This window comes from Camelus dromedarius, chromosome X (genome assembly GCF_036321535.1).
Source record: "Camelus dromedarius isolate mCamDro1 chromosome X, mCamDro1.pat, whole genome shotgun sequence".
NCBI lineage: Eukaryota > Metazoa > Chordata > Mammalia > Artiodactyla > Camelidae > Camelus > Camelus dromedarius.
The window spans coordinates 87,512,428-87,528,904 of NC_087472.1; the positions used below are offsets into that span (position 1 = coordinate 87,512,428).

Below are 16,477 nucleotides of genomic sequence, written 5' to 3' on the forward strand. Positions count from 1 at the left end.
TCAGTTCAAGAAGATGAAATTCTGGAGATGGATGGTGGTGATGATTGTACAACAAATGTAAATGTACTAAGTGCTACTGATCTGTACACTTAAAATGATTGAACTGGTAAATTTTATGTTACGTGTATTTTACCATAATTTTTAAAATAGTAAATGTAATCTTATTTAGAAGATAAAAGAACCAGAACCACAGAAAACTAGTCTAATTATTTACATGGTGGATTTCAACCATTCACTTGGCACTATGTCAATTCCATTAACAAATGTGTGCTAAAAGGCTAAAACATCTGAAATATTCTAAGTACTAAGTACTTAGAAGTGTACTTAGTACTTAGGAAAGTACTAAGAACCGTATTTCTGCTTTGCTATACTTAGGCTGGTGTGTTTAGATTTATCTTCTGAAAGAAGAACACAGTATCATTGGTGATCCAAAGCAAAAGAAAATGTAGAAGGACATCAATTATTAAAATCTATTTTAAGCTTTTAATTATCTAACCTATTCACCTTCAATCATTAAAGTGATTTGATGACTGCCAGATATAAGTTTCCTTTGGTACTCAATAAGCTAAGAGCAATCCTGATAATATGATTAATTAATGTAAGACTACTTTGTCTTTGCATATACTTTAAGGGATTCTTCTTTTTATGTGGTCAATTACTAGATAACAGAGGGAAAACTAGGGTTTGTACAGCCATGGACTAATATTTTAGAGCTGGCACCTTGAAGCGCAGATGTATTCTTTCACAAAATGTCCTTTGGAACCTCCACCAGAGATCAAATTCTTTGTTAGACAGATTCTGGTCCAAGCAAGTCCATATTTACTTTCATGAGCTCGAATAATGGACAAAGAGTTTCTAGAGATCTGATGCAAACCGATGCAGGGATAGCCATGAAGAGATGCATGAATGGTGTATATTCAAGCCAATGATGTAAACTTACTCTAGAGTTACTTAGAACTTCACTTCATTGCTTAGTTCATGTTTAAAAATAGAAAATCTGTGAATGCATAAGTAAACTGTGGTGCAACCAAACAATGGAATATTATTCAGCACTAAAAAGAAATGAGCTATTAAGCCATGAAAAGACATGATGAACCTTAAATACATGTTACTAAATGAAGAAGCCAATATAAAAAGGTTATGTACTGTATGGTTCCAATTATACGACCTTCTGGAAAAGGCAAAGCTATGGAAACAGTAAAAAGATCAGTAGTTAAGAGGGATTAAAAGGAAGGAGATAGGCAGAGCACAGAGGAATTTTAGGACAGCAAAATTATTCTGCATGATACTACAACAGTGGACACTTGTCAGTATACATTTATCCAAACCCATAGAATGTACAAAGCCAAGAGTGAACCATAATGTATAGTATGAACTTTGGATGAGAATAATGGATTAATGTAAATTCATGGATTGTAACAAAGGTATCAATGTGGTGCAGGGTGTTGATACTTGAGACGGTTGTGCATGTGTGGGGACAGGAGGTATAAGCAACTCTCTCTAACTTTCCTCTCAATTTTGCTTTGAACTAAAAACTGCTCTAAAAAATAAAAACTATATTACAAATTAGAAACTACTTAATGACAAGCAGAAAGTTAAATACTTCACTGGGCTGACTGACTCATTTGTTTGTTTTATAGTTACTTAGAACCAATTTTGGCATTTTAGGACATTGAAGATCTTCATTTCGACAGTTAATAATGCTACTTGCTACTGTGTAATCTTGGGCAAGTCACTTAACCTAACTGAAAAGAGAGAGAAAGATTTTACACTCAGTTTAATGGTATAATTAAACAATAACTAAAACACGCATAACATATAGAATAAGTATCCAATAAATATTAGCTTTTATTTTGTTGAATTACAGTCTAAAAGAAAACCTATGCACTTCAGATCTTTAAAACACTTCCCATAATGATCTTTCATGAAAATACCTTTAAATATATGAAACAAATAATTGATGATGGTGATTTCATGAAAATAAAAGTTAAAAAAAAAGTTGCTTTCATTGACAATTTAATTCCTTTTAAATAGTTGATTTGGGTTCTGCCCATCTCTGTGTCCATAAACCAGATCAAGATGAGATCACCCCAAGTAGGTGGTTGTCTATTCTAGTTCTCAGAATGCTGTCATGAAGATTTCCCATTGATTTACACTAACATATTCAAACCAGAAGTCTTATGTTTTTAAATAAGAACTTGACATTCAAATATTCTACTGGCAGTAATCACTATAATGTCATAAACCATCTGAACCTAACTGACCACAATGAAAATGCATCCCATAGTTACTGGTAACAGAATAACAGCGTATGATTATAAAATAACAGCAGCTACTCTGTCTGCTTTCCTATTCTCCAGGAATTTAACAAAATACTTATGATATTTATTTTAAAAAACCCAAAGTCAATAGTTAAGCTATTATGACAAAATAATCTAGTTAGTTTCATGATGAATACTATGATTACACAGTAGTGCTTTTGGTCTTAACATATAGTGATGGTGTGTATTTCTTATAAGCTTTTATAAATTAAAGTAGAAAAAGGAGAACTTTAGGTCTTATAAGAGGCATGGGCAAAATAATACATAACTGGGGCCTTAGGTTGTACAAATTAGAGCCTGAAATGATATTAGTTCTAATATACTGAGCCATATATAGGGTTCTCAGGAAAAAACTGCAGAGCCAAGCTTTTTATTCTATTTCTTTATATTTTCAGTAAACACTCATGGTCTGACTGATCTCATACGTCAAATAAAGAAAAGAAAAATACAACTATATACAACACTTCAATCTGTTCTTGTACTGACTGAATTTCTTTTAGTAATTCCCTTTCCATGCAAAGGGAATCATTTTATTTATTTCAAGAGAGGGCACTGCATTCTCTGTTATCTTGATTTTTATAACAATGCCAGGATTGGTGGACCTGGGAGTTCTTGTTTCTGGTGTGTGTTTGTGTTCAGGAGTGAGGGAATGGGGTGATTAGGAGAGCCTCTTTGGGCATACGACAAAGAAAGAGATTCTGCTGTTTGCTGATGCACTTAGAATCTCCAAGGGTCAGGTGGTAATTTCACTCTGTGAATCACAGCCTTGGACAGCTGCTGCATGTGGTGAAGGCAGCCTTGATTTCATTTACAGAAAAATAAACAATGTTCCTCTTCTCTCCAAATAGGCTCCAAAAATTTCCCTTCTTTATACCCTGGAAGCCATAATACTTGTGTCAGTAAGTTTAATATTACACATTTTCTGAGGAAGCACACACACACACATACATACATATGTACGTACACATAGAATAAAATGCCAATGTTAAGTAGCCTTAAGGGGAAGGTCTAGTAAGTTAATGACTATGCATGTGGATAAACTTTGCAACTCCTCTGACCCAATCCAATTAGATTTAGCTCTTTAAGAAAAAGACACCAGTGGGCTCCCTGAATGCCCACTTCAGCTCCTGGAATACTTATATTCAACTAATGATTGGTTCACAAGAGGATGCCAATAATGATCACAGGAAAAATAATATTCTTGAAAATAGATGTGAAAAGTGCAGGATAAAATTCAAAGAACAGTGAAGATCACAGAATCACATTTACAGAATTACGCGAGTATCACTAGCATAAGTAGGAACTCAAGACTTCAATTATGATGTGTTAGATCCAGGTATCACCTTTGAAACCTGAGAAGAGTTCACCGAACCTTGGAATTCTCTTCTGTTTCCTTGTTTCAGGCTCTTACTTCATTTCCTTCATATAGGGGAAAAAAGGATATTGCTACAAATGAAAGGGCAATTGAATGATAGAGCTTATCACCACAAGAGATAACACTTTTCTTTCTAAAACTATAAAAGCATGTGCAAACTGTAGAAGTATGTGCAAGTAAGATGCATAGAGAAGGCATTTCTTGGAATTTGGGGGCACGATGTTATATAGTGGAGTTATGCATGGCACAGGTTTGAACAATAGCAATTTAAATTGATGTAGAAATAGAGAAGTAAATAAAATAGTTGCTGAATTTGGTGAGATGGAGACAGAATTGGTGGATTCTATGGATTTAGAATTCTATAATCAGCACGTTGCTTCTGATAGCTGTAAGAGAACAATCTTGCATGGATCTGGGTTGGATGAAGAATTTTACAGCTTCTGTCAGACAAGGCAATCCAGAACCAGGGCAACGTAAGGAGAAAATCCTGAAGACAATACCTTAGTCATCTCCACATCCCAGGAAGAAGTGGTTAGCAGTTGCCACTCCAGCCACAGTCAGATTAGACTTGCATTAACATGCAATTTGTCATGAATCATAAACACCTGCATTAAGTACATATCAACAATATATAGATTCTTCCTTGGCTTGGCTTGTTTCTTTGTATGTTGTGGTCATCACTCAATAAATATTTGTTAACTGCCACATTTTGGGGTTTTTTTTTGTTAAAGAACAGTTTTATTAATACAAACTATTAATGCATACCCACAAACTATAAAGTGTTAAGAAATTGAAATATCTAAGTCATAGCAAACAGGTGGCAATTCAACAACCCAGAGTCAACAGGATGCTTTGAGGGAGACTGCCAACAGATTAGACTCCCTAGATTCCCACAGCAGAAGAGAAGGGGGGTCCCAGGTGTCACAGCTGTTCAAGGTGCCCCTCCTCATCAAGGATCATGAGAGGCACTCCATTCAAGGGGAGCTGTGCGATCTGGTCCTCCTCAGGCAGGTTGAAAAGCTCAAAATCTAGCAGATCAAAGGGAAAGAATGTTTCTGTTTCTGGATAGCTGTCATCTGAGGCAGGAACAGAGCTCTCACAGTCTTCTTGGTCATCCTTTTGGCAGAGAAGGTTGTCTGTTTCTGTTTGAGGGGTCCATTAGGCTTTACTGACTTTTCGGTAGCTCTGTGGACAGTTCCCAAAGGCTTTCTGGCAGCTTTAGGTCAGGCTGGTAGAGCACTGAACATTTTGCCAACATGTGGTGTTGAAACCTGAGACCTCCCATTTCAAGCTTTGACTGAAGGCCCAAACCCCAACTGCAGCTGGTCCATAGGAGCCACACGGATGCCTGGTTCTTCATTTTCCTTATCAACAAAGATCAGAGTGGCCATTCTGGATTACCCATGTTGGGGTCTACAGCCTCACTCTCCCAAGACTCGGTCAACAATAGTATGCAGAGGACACGAAAACTTCAACTTCTGATCAAAATATTCAGTACTTACAGTAAAATCAGAAAAAATAAAAAGTAGTGAAAGGCGGAAACTCAGCTATTTAAAAAATAAAAATATAAAAGGATTCAACTCTCTATCTTTGCAAATTGTAAACACAGTAATCCAGTACAGTATATGGGCATTGTCTTAATCTAAGTGAGCCAACTAATTTTCTAGTTAATTTGAAATTTAATTGTTATTAGAAAGTGATGTACTATTTTAGGGTATTTTTAACTTGTGGCTCATAAACCTTTTTTATGTAAAGCTGTGAAAGAGTATATTAAGCATTTACCAGAAAGGGAAGAGATTTTGATACTGGGACATAGGAAAGCTGTTTCTCTCACTTCTGGAAATTGAATTTAGGTAATCATATTGAGATTTAACTTCTGTTTTGTTATAAAAATACAACATTGCATGAGTTCATCAAAACTGCCATAACAAAGAACCAGTCTGGGTAGCTTAAACAACAGAAATTTCATTTCTCACAGTTCTAGAAGCTAAAAGTCCAAAACCAAGGAGTGAGTTGGCAGATCTGGTTTCTTTCTAAGGTCTCTCTTCTTGACTTATATATGGTTGCTTTCTCTTCGTGTCCTCACATGGTCTTTCCTCTGTGTAGGTGCACATGTGGTGTCTCTGTGTCCAAATTTCCTCTTCTTATAAGGGCACCAATCAGATTGGGTTAAGGCCCACTCTAATGGCCTCATTTGACCTTAAAGGGTTTAGCTCAAAATACAATCACGTCCGGAGGCACTGGGAGTTAGGGCTTCACCACATAAATTTTGAAGGCGGGAGGCACAATTCAGCCCATAACAGTCATGCTCATTGAAAAGTAATTCAAAATAGAAAGTTATATTCTTCCCTTAACCAGACGTAAGGCAGTTAATATATTCCTAAATATCTGTGTAAGAGATTAACTAGCTGTTCACTAAGCCTATTCTTTTTTCCTCCTGGGCAAAAAGCTAGACTCTATTTCCTAGTCTTCCTTAAAGTGACATGTGGCCATATAACTACATTTTGACCAATGAAATGTAATCCCAAGAGCTTTTAGGCCAGATCCATAAAAATTCCCATGTGTAAGCTTTCATGTTATTGCCCTTGCAGTTTGATAAAAATCAGAATGTTGAAGACAGCAGAGTCATATTTTAAAGGACCCTGAATAACACTGCTTAGAAGACTGACGCTCGCTCAGAATAGAAAAACACAGTTTGAATTCCACGTGAGCAACAAATTAACTTCAATTGCCTTAAGCCACAGAGATTTAGGGACTTACCTATTACAACAGTTAGCATTATCTGAACTAAAACTAGAGAAATATTCTAATTTCCAGACACATATGCATCTGAGCCCCATCATGTTACACACTCGTTCCTACAACTTGCTTTTTAAAGAAAATATAACAGAAGTCACTTTCTACATAGTTATATAAGAATCTGTCTCTTTTTTTAAAATGTAGTAAAATGCATAAGACTTACCATTTTAACCATTTGAAAGTGTAAAAATGAGTAACATTTAGTGTATTCACAATGTGTGCAACCATCACCACTATCTTGTTCCAGAAAACATTTACCACTCCAACAAAAAAATACTGTACCCACTAAGCAGTCACTCCCCATTATCCCTTCTCCTCAACCCCCAACAACTAGCAATCTGCTTTGTCTCTATTGGTCTTCTTCAAATTTACTGATAAATTTAATCACAAAATATATGGCTTTTTGTGTCTGAATTTTTTCACTTAATAAAATGTTTTCAAGGTCCATCCATGTTACAGCATCTATCAATATTTCATTCCTTTTTATAGCTGATTAATATTGCATTGAATGGATATATTAAAATTTATTTATCCATTCATCCACTGATAGTCATTTGAACTGTTCCACCTTTTGGCTATTGTGAAGAATGCCATTATGAACATTCATGTAAAAGTTTTTGTTTGAACACCTGTTATTAATTTTGGAATTATATACCTAGGTGTGTTAAATCATATGATAATTTTATGTTGAACTTGTTGAGAACAACCAAACTGTTTTATACAGAAGCTGAACCTTTTATATCCTTATAAGTAATGTATGAGTGTTAAAATTTCTCCACATCCTCACCAACACTTGATATTATCCTTTTTGAAATATTACAGTTATTTTAGTGGGTGTGAAACAGTAGCTCATTGTGATTTTGATTTGTATTTCCTTAATGACTAATGATGCTGAACATCTTTCAGTGTGCTTATTGGTCATTTTCATATCTTCCTTGGAGAAATATTTTTTAATCCTTTGTTTATAATTTAGTTGTCTTTATGTTGTTGAGTTATACAAGTTCTTTATATGTTTTAGCTAGATTCTTATCTTACGATTTGCAAATATTTTCTTCTGTTTTCTTGGTTCTCTTTTCACTTTCTTTTTTTTTATTGAAGTATCGTCAGTTTACAATGTTGTGTTACTTTCTGGTATATACAGCATAGTGATTCAGTTATATATATATATATTCCTTCTCATATTCTTTTTCATTATAGGCCATTACAAAGTATTGAATACAGTTCCCTGTGTTATACAGTAGGAAACTGTCGCTTATCTATTTTATACATAGCAGTTAGTATCTGCAAATCCCAAACTCTCAATTTATCCCTCCCCACCCCCACTTCCCCATGGTAACCATAAGTTTGTTTTATGTCTGTGAGTCTTCACTTTCTTAACAGTGTTCTTTGATACACAGTTTTTAAAAAAAATTTTGATGAAGTTCAATTTATTTTTTCTTCTGTTGCTTGGGGTGTTTTTTTTTTTTGGTATCATAGGTAAGAAACCATGGCCAAATCAAATGTCATGAAGATTTACCCTTATGTTTCCTTCTAAGAGTTTTATGGTTAGCTCTTCCAGTCAAATATTTGATCCACTTTGAGTTAATTTTTATATATGATATGAGATAACGGTCCAACTTTATTCTTTTGCATGTAGATATCAACTTGTCCCAGCACTATTTGTTTAAGAGACTAGTCTTTCTGCATTAAATGGTCTTGTTGAAAATCAACTGATCATAGATATATAGAGTTTATTTCTGAACTCTCAGTTCTGTCCCATTGATCTGTATGTCTATCCTTATGTCAGTATTATACTTCTTTGATTATTGTAGCTTTGTAGTAAGTTTTGAAGCAAAAGGTGGGGAAGTATGAGTCTTTCTGTCTTCTTTGTTCTTTATTGTTTTTGTCTGTTTTTAGTCTCTAAAGTTTCATTTGAATTTTAGGACCAGCTTCTCCATTTTTCAAAAAGAGACAGTTGGGATTTTGATTGAGATTGAACTGAATCTGTATATTACTTGGTAACCAACAATGGATAAGGAGGGCCTGCTTGTGGAAAGAAGAGCATTAAGAAAAGATACACAGGCAAGCCTTACAGTCAGTTTGGCTCTGGCATTAGTCAAATGCATGCTAACATGGAAGCTAAGCAGCAAAAAAGACTGTGTACAACATAAGATCTTTAAACACAAAAATAAAGAACTGGGACTCAATTTTAGAAATAAGTAGGCAACTACTTAGAGCTTTTGATCAGGGAAATGAAGTGTTCAGAGCTGTAATTTCAGCACATTAACTCAACAGTATTATGAAGAAATGAAAGGCTAGGCTCATCATTACCACTAGGGGAGAAAGAGTGAGAAATGATAAAGATCTGAATTGAGGTTCTAATGAAGGGAATGGCAAAGAAGGGGTCATGTGAGATATGGAGGTAGGATTTCTAATATTTAGCAGCTGATTAGAAGTGGTAAGGGGTGTGTGAAACAAATTACTCAAAAAACTTAGTGGCATAAAACAATAAAAATATTAACTCTTATAATTCCTGAAGATCAGGAATTTGGGAGTGATTTAGCTAGGGGACAGTGTTCTGACTTAGGGTATGTCAGAGATTATGGGCAAATGTTGGCCAAGGTTACAGATGTCTGAAGGCTTGACCAAGGCTGGACCACCTACTTCCAAGGTGCCTTACTCACATGGCTAGCAAAGTAGTGCTGGCTTTTGGCAGGAGGCTGCAGTTACTCCCCACAAAGGTCTCTCCATAAGCCAGCTTATATGTCTTCACATCGTGGTGGCTGTGTCCCCCAGAGTGAGTAACTGAAGACTCTAAGGCAAAACTTGTAATGTCTTTTCTAACCTAGCTTCAGAAGTCTCACACTGTCACTTTTATAATATCCTATTGGTCACACAGATCCTATTGGCCCTAATTCAAAGTGAGAGGGAAGTATACAAGGGTATGGATACCAGGAGGAGAGAATTGTCGGGAGACACCTTGGTGGCTGGCTACCAAAGTGTGATTTTTCTGTGGTACTCTATATCCTCAGATCCTGGTACATGATCAATCTAAAAACAGATGACTTTGAGCTTTTGAGCTTGTATAATTGAGAGAATTATAGCTCCATGCTTTATAGCAATAGAGATGAAGAAGCTTATTTGAAAGGGAAGATTATAAGTTTGATTCCTTTTTATACATTTTCCTTGAGGGGAGAAATACATAGAAGAAGGTATTTTTTTTTTAAATCCTCATCTCAAATGCTAATTGAAAGAGACAAAGTTCAACACATAATCTTCTATATTCAGTCCCCTCCAAGTGCATGAATTTCATTGTGAATAAGAAATGGCATGAACCATTGATTCATTTTAGATGGAAGTTTTTGCTTTTTGGCAGATGCTGTAATATTGAGGGAACTTGAATTCTTTTTTTTAGGAGAGCTTCTTAACAAGTGCAGTGCTCATGGAGATGTGATGAGGGACTGAAAAATTTTAAAGCAGCAAAATAGAGATGATTTTGCTTTCTCTGTTATGTAAAAGTTAACAAATTTGAAGAGAAATCATAGTAGACTTGTAGTTTTTAGAGATGTATTTTTCTTCACCATAAACTCAAATCCCTAATCTCTGCTGTCATTTTATAATGATAACAGGTAATATGACTGCATTTATCTACTCTGGTCACACAGAACCAGACATTTAATAACACACAGCCTCAGGGCTATCTCTTGGGCTTGCTTAATCCCAATGGGTGCTATTCTTATACTCTGGATGTGAAGCTTCATTATTCCTTTAATTACTTATTAGAGCAGCAAATACCACCCAGAGGTTTTCAAATGTAAGTATGAGTATGTATATGAGTGAGAATCTGATAGTTTGCTTTTATGTGTGTATATCTCATTCCATTGAAAAGCATCACGTCTTTATGTTGTTGCAGCAGGTATATAACCTGTTCGTTGATACATAATTTTTGAGAATTGCAAGATACTTTGCCCTAAACATGCGACCATCAACAGTAAAAGAAAACTGCCTTAGAGCCTAACTTCCTACTTCTCTCGATCCTGGATTAAGAGACATAAATAATTTATTATACTGTAATGTCTATTTGTCTGTGAGGGGCATTCCTCTTATGCATATTAAAATGAACTGCAGCTTTTACAACCTAACCACAGAGTTGCCTACTTTCTTCTTATTGCTGTAATTAGAATAGAAATTTTTTTCTTGGAACATCCATTTTAACACAAGATTGATTTCATGTATTCCTTCCAATGATTAGAGCATCAATGTATTCTACCTGCCCAATTTGTCACTGGCTACTATGGGGGAAATTTTAGGTGACATTAATGAATCTTGCAAGGGCAGGGGAGCTGAACAAGCATAGAGCCAAGTGCTGAGGCATCTTGGAAATGGTTAATGCAGGAACTATTCTGGCTGAGAGGAAAAGACATAAAAGCTGCTACCAGCATTGAACATAGGGCTTTTGTTTTTCTTTTTTTTGCTATTGTTTCTTATTTTTCTGTTTTGATTTTTTTGTTTGCAGTGCTTCCATTCCACTGCACTGAAATATCTAATTTAACAAGTATTACATAATTTTAAGTAGAATAAGACACACATTTAACAGTACAAATTCTGGGACCATAAATTGAGAAGGAATGACTGCTATAAACTTACAGTGGTTATTACTGATAAGAAATAACCCAAGGTGTGTGAGTATTTCCCAAGAGATATTTGGGGATATTCTAATGGTAACTGAAAGACTGAGAAGGAAGTGTTTGGGATAGTATTCAATTTTGATGTACTTCTCAAACAGTCAAGTTGCTTTGTGGACTCATATAGAGGCTCTTGTCCACCTTTAACATCTCCCTAAAAATGACAACCAGGTAGATTTTGTCACTTGGATTTATAAATAAAATCTGTGTGGCTCAGAGAGGGAAAATGACCCAGCAGGTACTTTCCCTGGACACTCCAGAGGATGCTTTGCATGACTCACTCTGTAAGACTAGAGAGGACCTGAGATCCTACCTCACCTCTTTGTAGGGAGATGGGAAAGGAATTCTAACATTGCTACTGTTGAAACAAAACCTTCACAGCCAGAGTCTTGGTTTTCCTAATGTATAAATTACTGTAACCTCAACCTCCAAAGTCTGAATCACTTCAGTCAATTTAGTGTCTGAGTTTTGATATAAATGCAAAAGAAGCTTCAATATAGAATTTCAAATTTTTACTTCTAGAAGTATTTCTCTGAAATACTATCAAGATAACCTTGGATTGACTGACACAATCTACACTGGGAGTTGACAAAAGGGAGTTCTGTCCTCTGAATGATAATACCAACTCTTCACTGATGGGAAATACAGGACTGTTTGAGGGATTTTTCCTCTCCTGTTCTGCTTCATCTTTTCCTCTGGTTCAGTTCCTGCTACGACCAGTGATGCTGACTGTACAATTAGATTGAGGTGAATGGCACAGTCTGTGGCAATGGAGACAGAACAAATTAACTGATTCCTTTGGGGACAGAATGGTGGGATTTTACTTATTAGTGTACAGAGTGAGCCAGGCACAGACAGTGTCACAGAAATGAATGTGTAAAGTCTACCTTGCTAATGTCCTAACATGGAAGCAAATAAGACAAAGGGGGTGGGGAAGACAATTTCAGAAGTAAGGAATTTACTATAGGTAGAGATATCATTTGACATCATTTTCATCTAAGAAATACATTAGATACTGTATTTATTTCAGACTTCCAGAGCTACTGATATTTCTTTGAGGTATTATCTAAGAACTTATCATTTTGGGAAAAAATATTCATTCTTTTTCAATTATATAAGAATTCTTTTTATTCAAGCTGATAATACACAAAATAAACATACTACAACTCAAACAAAAACATCCAGAGAAACTACTTCCTCTCTACTTTAAGAAAAGTCTATCTCTGCAATTCTCCAAGGAAGACATACCAATGACCAATAGGCACATGAAAAAATGCTCAGTATCACTAATTATCAGAGAAATGCAAATCAAAACTATAATGAGGTATCACCTCACACCAGTCAGAAAGGCCATCATTCAAAAGTCCACAAGTGACAAATGCTGGATAGGGTATGGAGAAAAGGGAACCCTTCTATACTGTTGGTGGGAATGCAGTTTGGTGCAGCCACTGTGGAAAACAGTATGGAGAGTCCTCAAAAGACTAGGAATAGACTTACCATATGATCCAGCAATCCCACTCCTGGGCATATATCCAGAAGGAAGCCTACTTCAAAATGACACCTGCACCCCAATGTTCATAGCAGCACTATTTACAATACCCAAGACATGGAAACAGCCTAAATGTCCATCAACAGATGACTGGATAAAGAAGATGTAGCATATTTATACAATGGAATACTATTCAGCCATAAAAACCAACAACATAACACCATTTGCAGCAACATGGATGTCCCTGGAGAATGTCATTCTAAGTGAAGTAAGCCAGAAAGAGAAAGAAAAATAACATATGAGATCACTCATATGTGGAATCTAAAAAAAAAGACACAAATGAACTTATATACAAAACAGAAACAGACTCACAGATGTAGAAAACAAACTTATGGTTATTGGGCGGTGGAAGGGAGTGGGCTGGGATAAATTGGGAGCTTGAGATTTGCAGATACTAACTAATATATATAAAATAAACAACAAGTTCATGCTGTATAGCACAGTAAGCTATATTCAATTTCCTGTAGTAACTTATGGTGAAAAAAGAACATGAAAATGAATATATGCAAGTATATGTATGACTGAAACATTATGTTGTACACCAGAAATTGACAGAACATTGTAAACTGACCATATTTCAATAAATTTTTTAAAAATCACCTAATTAAAAAAAAGTCAATCTCTGGTGATTCCTGAATTTACAACAGGTTTGTATAGATAGGAAGCAGAACAATCTTACTGGCTTTTGTTTTTCCACAGTCTATGCTCCTTGAAAATAGGGAAGAAATATTAAAATTTTGAAAGTAGCAAAAGGGGATACAGAAAGGAAACTGAGATTGATAAATAACCTAAGTAGTGAAACTTAGTAACTTTATTTTTTGCTTCTCTTGAAGGAAAACGACTACCTGCTGCAAATAGGGAGGCTGATCCTTGTGCCATGGCTATGGCTTTTATCAATTTTCACATATCCTAAGTGCTAGACATAGTGAAGCCGTGCAACACCAGGAGGTCATGCTAACTTGGACAACCTGCATCTCAGTATGTGGACCAATAATGAAAGACTCTCCTAAAAGTCCTTCTGCAAACTTTATGCAATGCTGTGTTGGGAGCAGTCATGGAAGGGATAAGGTTTTAGGGATCCCAATATTGACTTTACTAAATTTAACTGATTTCATTGCATTTACAAGTAACACTGTAGGATGAAGAATGAAAGTTACATTTAATTTGAGTTCTACAAAAATAAAGACATTGTCCACCAAAGTTTGTGGAAGAAGAATCACATGTGCTTTGTAAGTTTACCTTAATCTCTCTGTGGTTTAGAGTATACATACACACACACACACACAATTAACTGTGTGGGTAATTATGTTAAGCTTTTTCCCAAATGCAATATAGTTATTTCTCTACAGAAATGAAATATTTGGAGTAAACTGCATTGGCGTATCTATATAAAATATTAATGCATTGACATAATAATTCATAAATTGATTAAAATGTATATTGCTTTCCTTCTGCTCACAAAGTATTAAGCAATCTAACTATTTAGCTTAATATTAAAAAGAAATTGAATAGAAAATTCTTCACCTTCTTATATTTTGATATTGATTTCTATTAAAGCTGTCAGGCGGTTGGAAAACTAACCAATCTACACTTCCCTAAATTATACCTGAATTCACATTAGAAAACCCATTATAGCTAGTTGAGTCCTTTTTAAAAAAAATAATTCAAGGCTAGCCAGAATTTCTATAATTAGCAATTATAATATTTTGAATAATTATTAACCTATATACTAAAAATGCAATCTGGGTGAAAGTTTCCCCAATGTCCTTTTGTTACTAACAGAAAACTGAATTTTTGTACAGATTATGCTTTGACTCTGAAGAGTATCCATTGTGACCATTTCCAATTTGTTACTATTATAAAGAGTTCTCTGTTCATTTCTCTTATTGAACAGATTCCTGAAAGTCAAATAACTGAATCACAGGTTAGGATATATTGAAGACATTTGATACATATTAGCAAATTATTTTTATCACTCTGTTTCCACTATAGTGCATAAAAATGTCTTTCTCATCAGCACTAACATTGGCATTTTACAGGTTATTTTTTAATAGAAGAAAACTAGAATCTCATTGATCTTTAATACACTTATCTTTGATTAATAGCAAGAATGAATAGTTCTCTCATTTATTAGCCATTGCATATTCTTTTAGGTTACTTTCCCGTTTTTAACCATTTTGAAATTAAAAATGTTTAAAGTTTACAATACTTGCTGCAAATATATCCCCGTTTATTCATTACATTTTAGTATTATTCATGATATTTTAACATTTATTATGTTCTTTTCTAATATTAAAAATTAATAATGCTGGCTCTGAGTAACTCACTGTGACGTGGAGAACGTACAGGAAATTTTCAAGTGAAAAAGGAGAAAGAAAATTTCAGACAGAGGGAAAGGCAAACAGGAGCTGATCTATTTGAGGAAGTGGCAGAGGTGAGTTGCTGAAACACAGTGAGCTGAAGAGGTGGGAAGAGGCTTTAGGTCAATTGGTCAAATATCAATTTTCTGCAAGACATTTAACCAAATGTCCAATTTTCCAGATTTACTATTTCAAAATATGGTTCTTCTTTGTTTAAATTGCATGCAATTTTTTTTCTAAGTGGGATACTTTTAACCTCTTTTATAAATGATTTCTGAAGATCTGTAATCTACTAGTTTCTTCTTTCTCCATAGCAACATTTTAAGTAGTGTTCATGCTGTCAACAGCTAAGGTTCATACTTATCTCAGTGCACTTATGAATATAATGAACATTGAGAAAATATATTTCATAATAAATACAAAATTAGATTTTCACCTGGGAACTTTCCAGTTTACACTACTTTCCCATTTTTCCAATTTTTTTATTGTGGTAAAGTAACACATAAAATTAACTATCTTAATCACTTTTAAATGTATATTTCAGTGGTATTAAGTACATTCACACTGTTGTGCAACCATCACCACCATTCATCTCCAAGTCTTTTAATCTTGCAAAATTGAAACTCTGTACTCATTAAACAGTAACTTCCCATAACCTCTCCTCCCAGTCCCTGCAACTACCACTGTACTCTCTTTTTTTCTTTTTTCTTTTTAGAAAAAATAAAGTTATTGAAATTTAGTTGATTTACAATGTTGTCTTAATTTCTGGTGTACCGCATAGCGATTCAGTTATGCTCTTTCATAGTCTTTTTCACTATAGGTTATTACAAGATATGGAATGTAGTTCCCTGTGCTATACAGTAAGTCTTTGTTGTTTATCTATCTATTCTGCATATAGTAGATTGTATCAGCAAATCTCAAACTCCTAATTTTACCCCGCCTTCCCCTTTGGTAGTAAGTTTGTTTTCTAGGTCTTAAAGTCTGTTTCTGTTATATAAATAAGTTCATACATAAGTTCATTTGTATCTTTTTTTAGATTCCACATATAAGCGATATCATATGATATTTGTCTTTCCTGTCTGACTTACTTCACTTAGCATGATAATCTCTAGGTCCATCCATGTTGCTGCAAACACCATTATTTCATTCCTTTTTATGGCTAAGTAATATTGCAATATGTACATATATATGTATCACATCTTCTTTATCCATCCATCTTTTGATGGACATTTAGGTTACTTCCATGACTTGGCTATTGTAAACAGTGCTGCTATGAACATTGGGGTGTACGTATCTTTCTAAATTAGAGTTTTCTCCAGATCTTTTTTTTTTTCTTTTTATCTCCCCCTTTTCCCCCATGCCCGAGCCTCAGCCTCTGGTAATCACAATTTTACTCTCTATTATTATGA

General features: G+C 34.8%; 1 pseudogene; it reads right to left on the reverse strand.

Annotated features, from left to right (window-relative positions):
* Positions 1–4,578: 4,578 nt before the first annotated feature.
* LOC105105190 (securin-like) lies at positions 4,579–5,087 on the reverse strand (annotated as a pseudogene).
* Between the last annotated feature and the right edge of the window lie 11,390 nt (positions 5,088–16,477).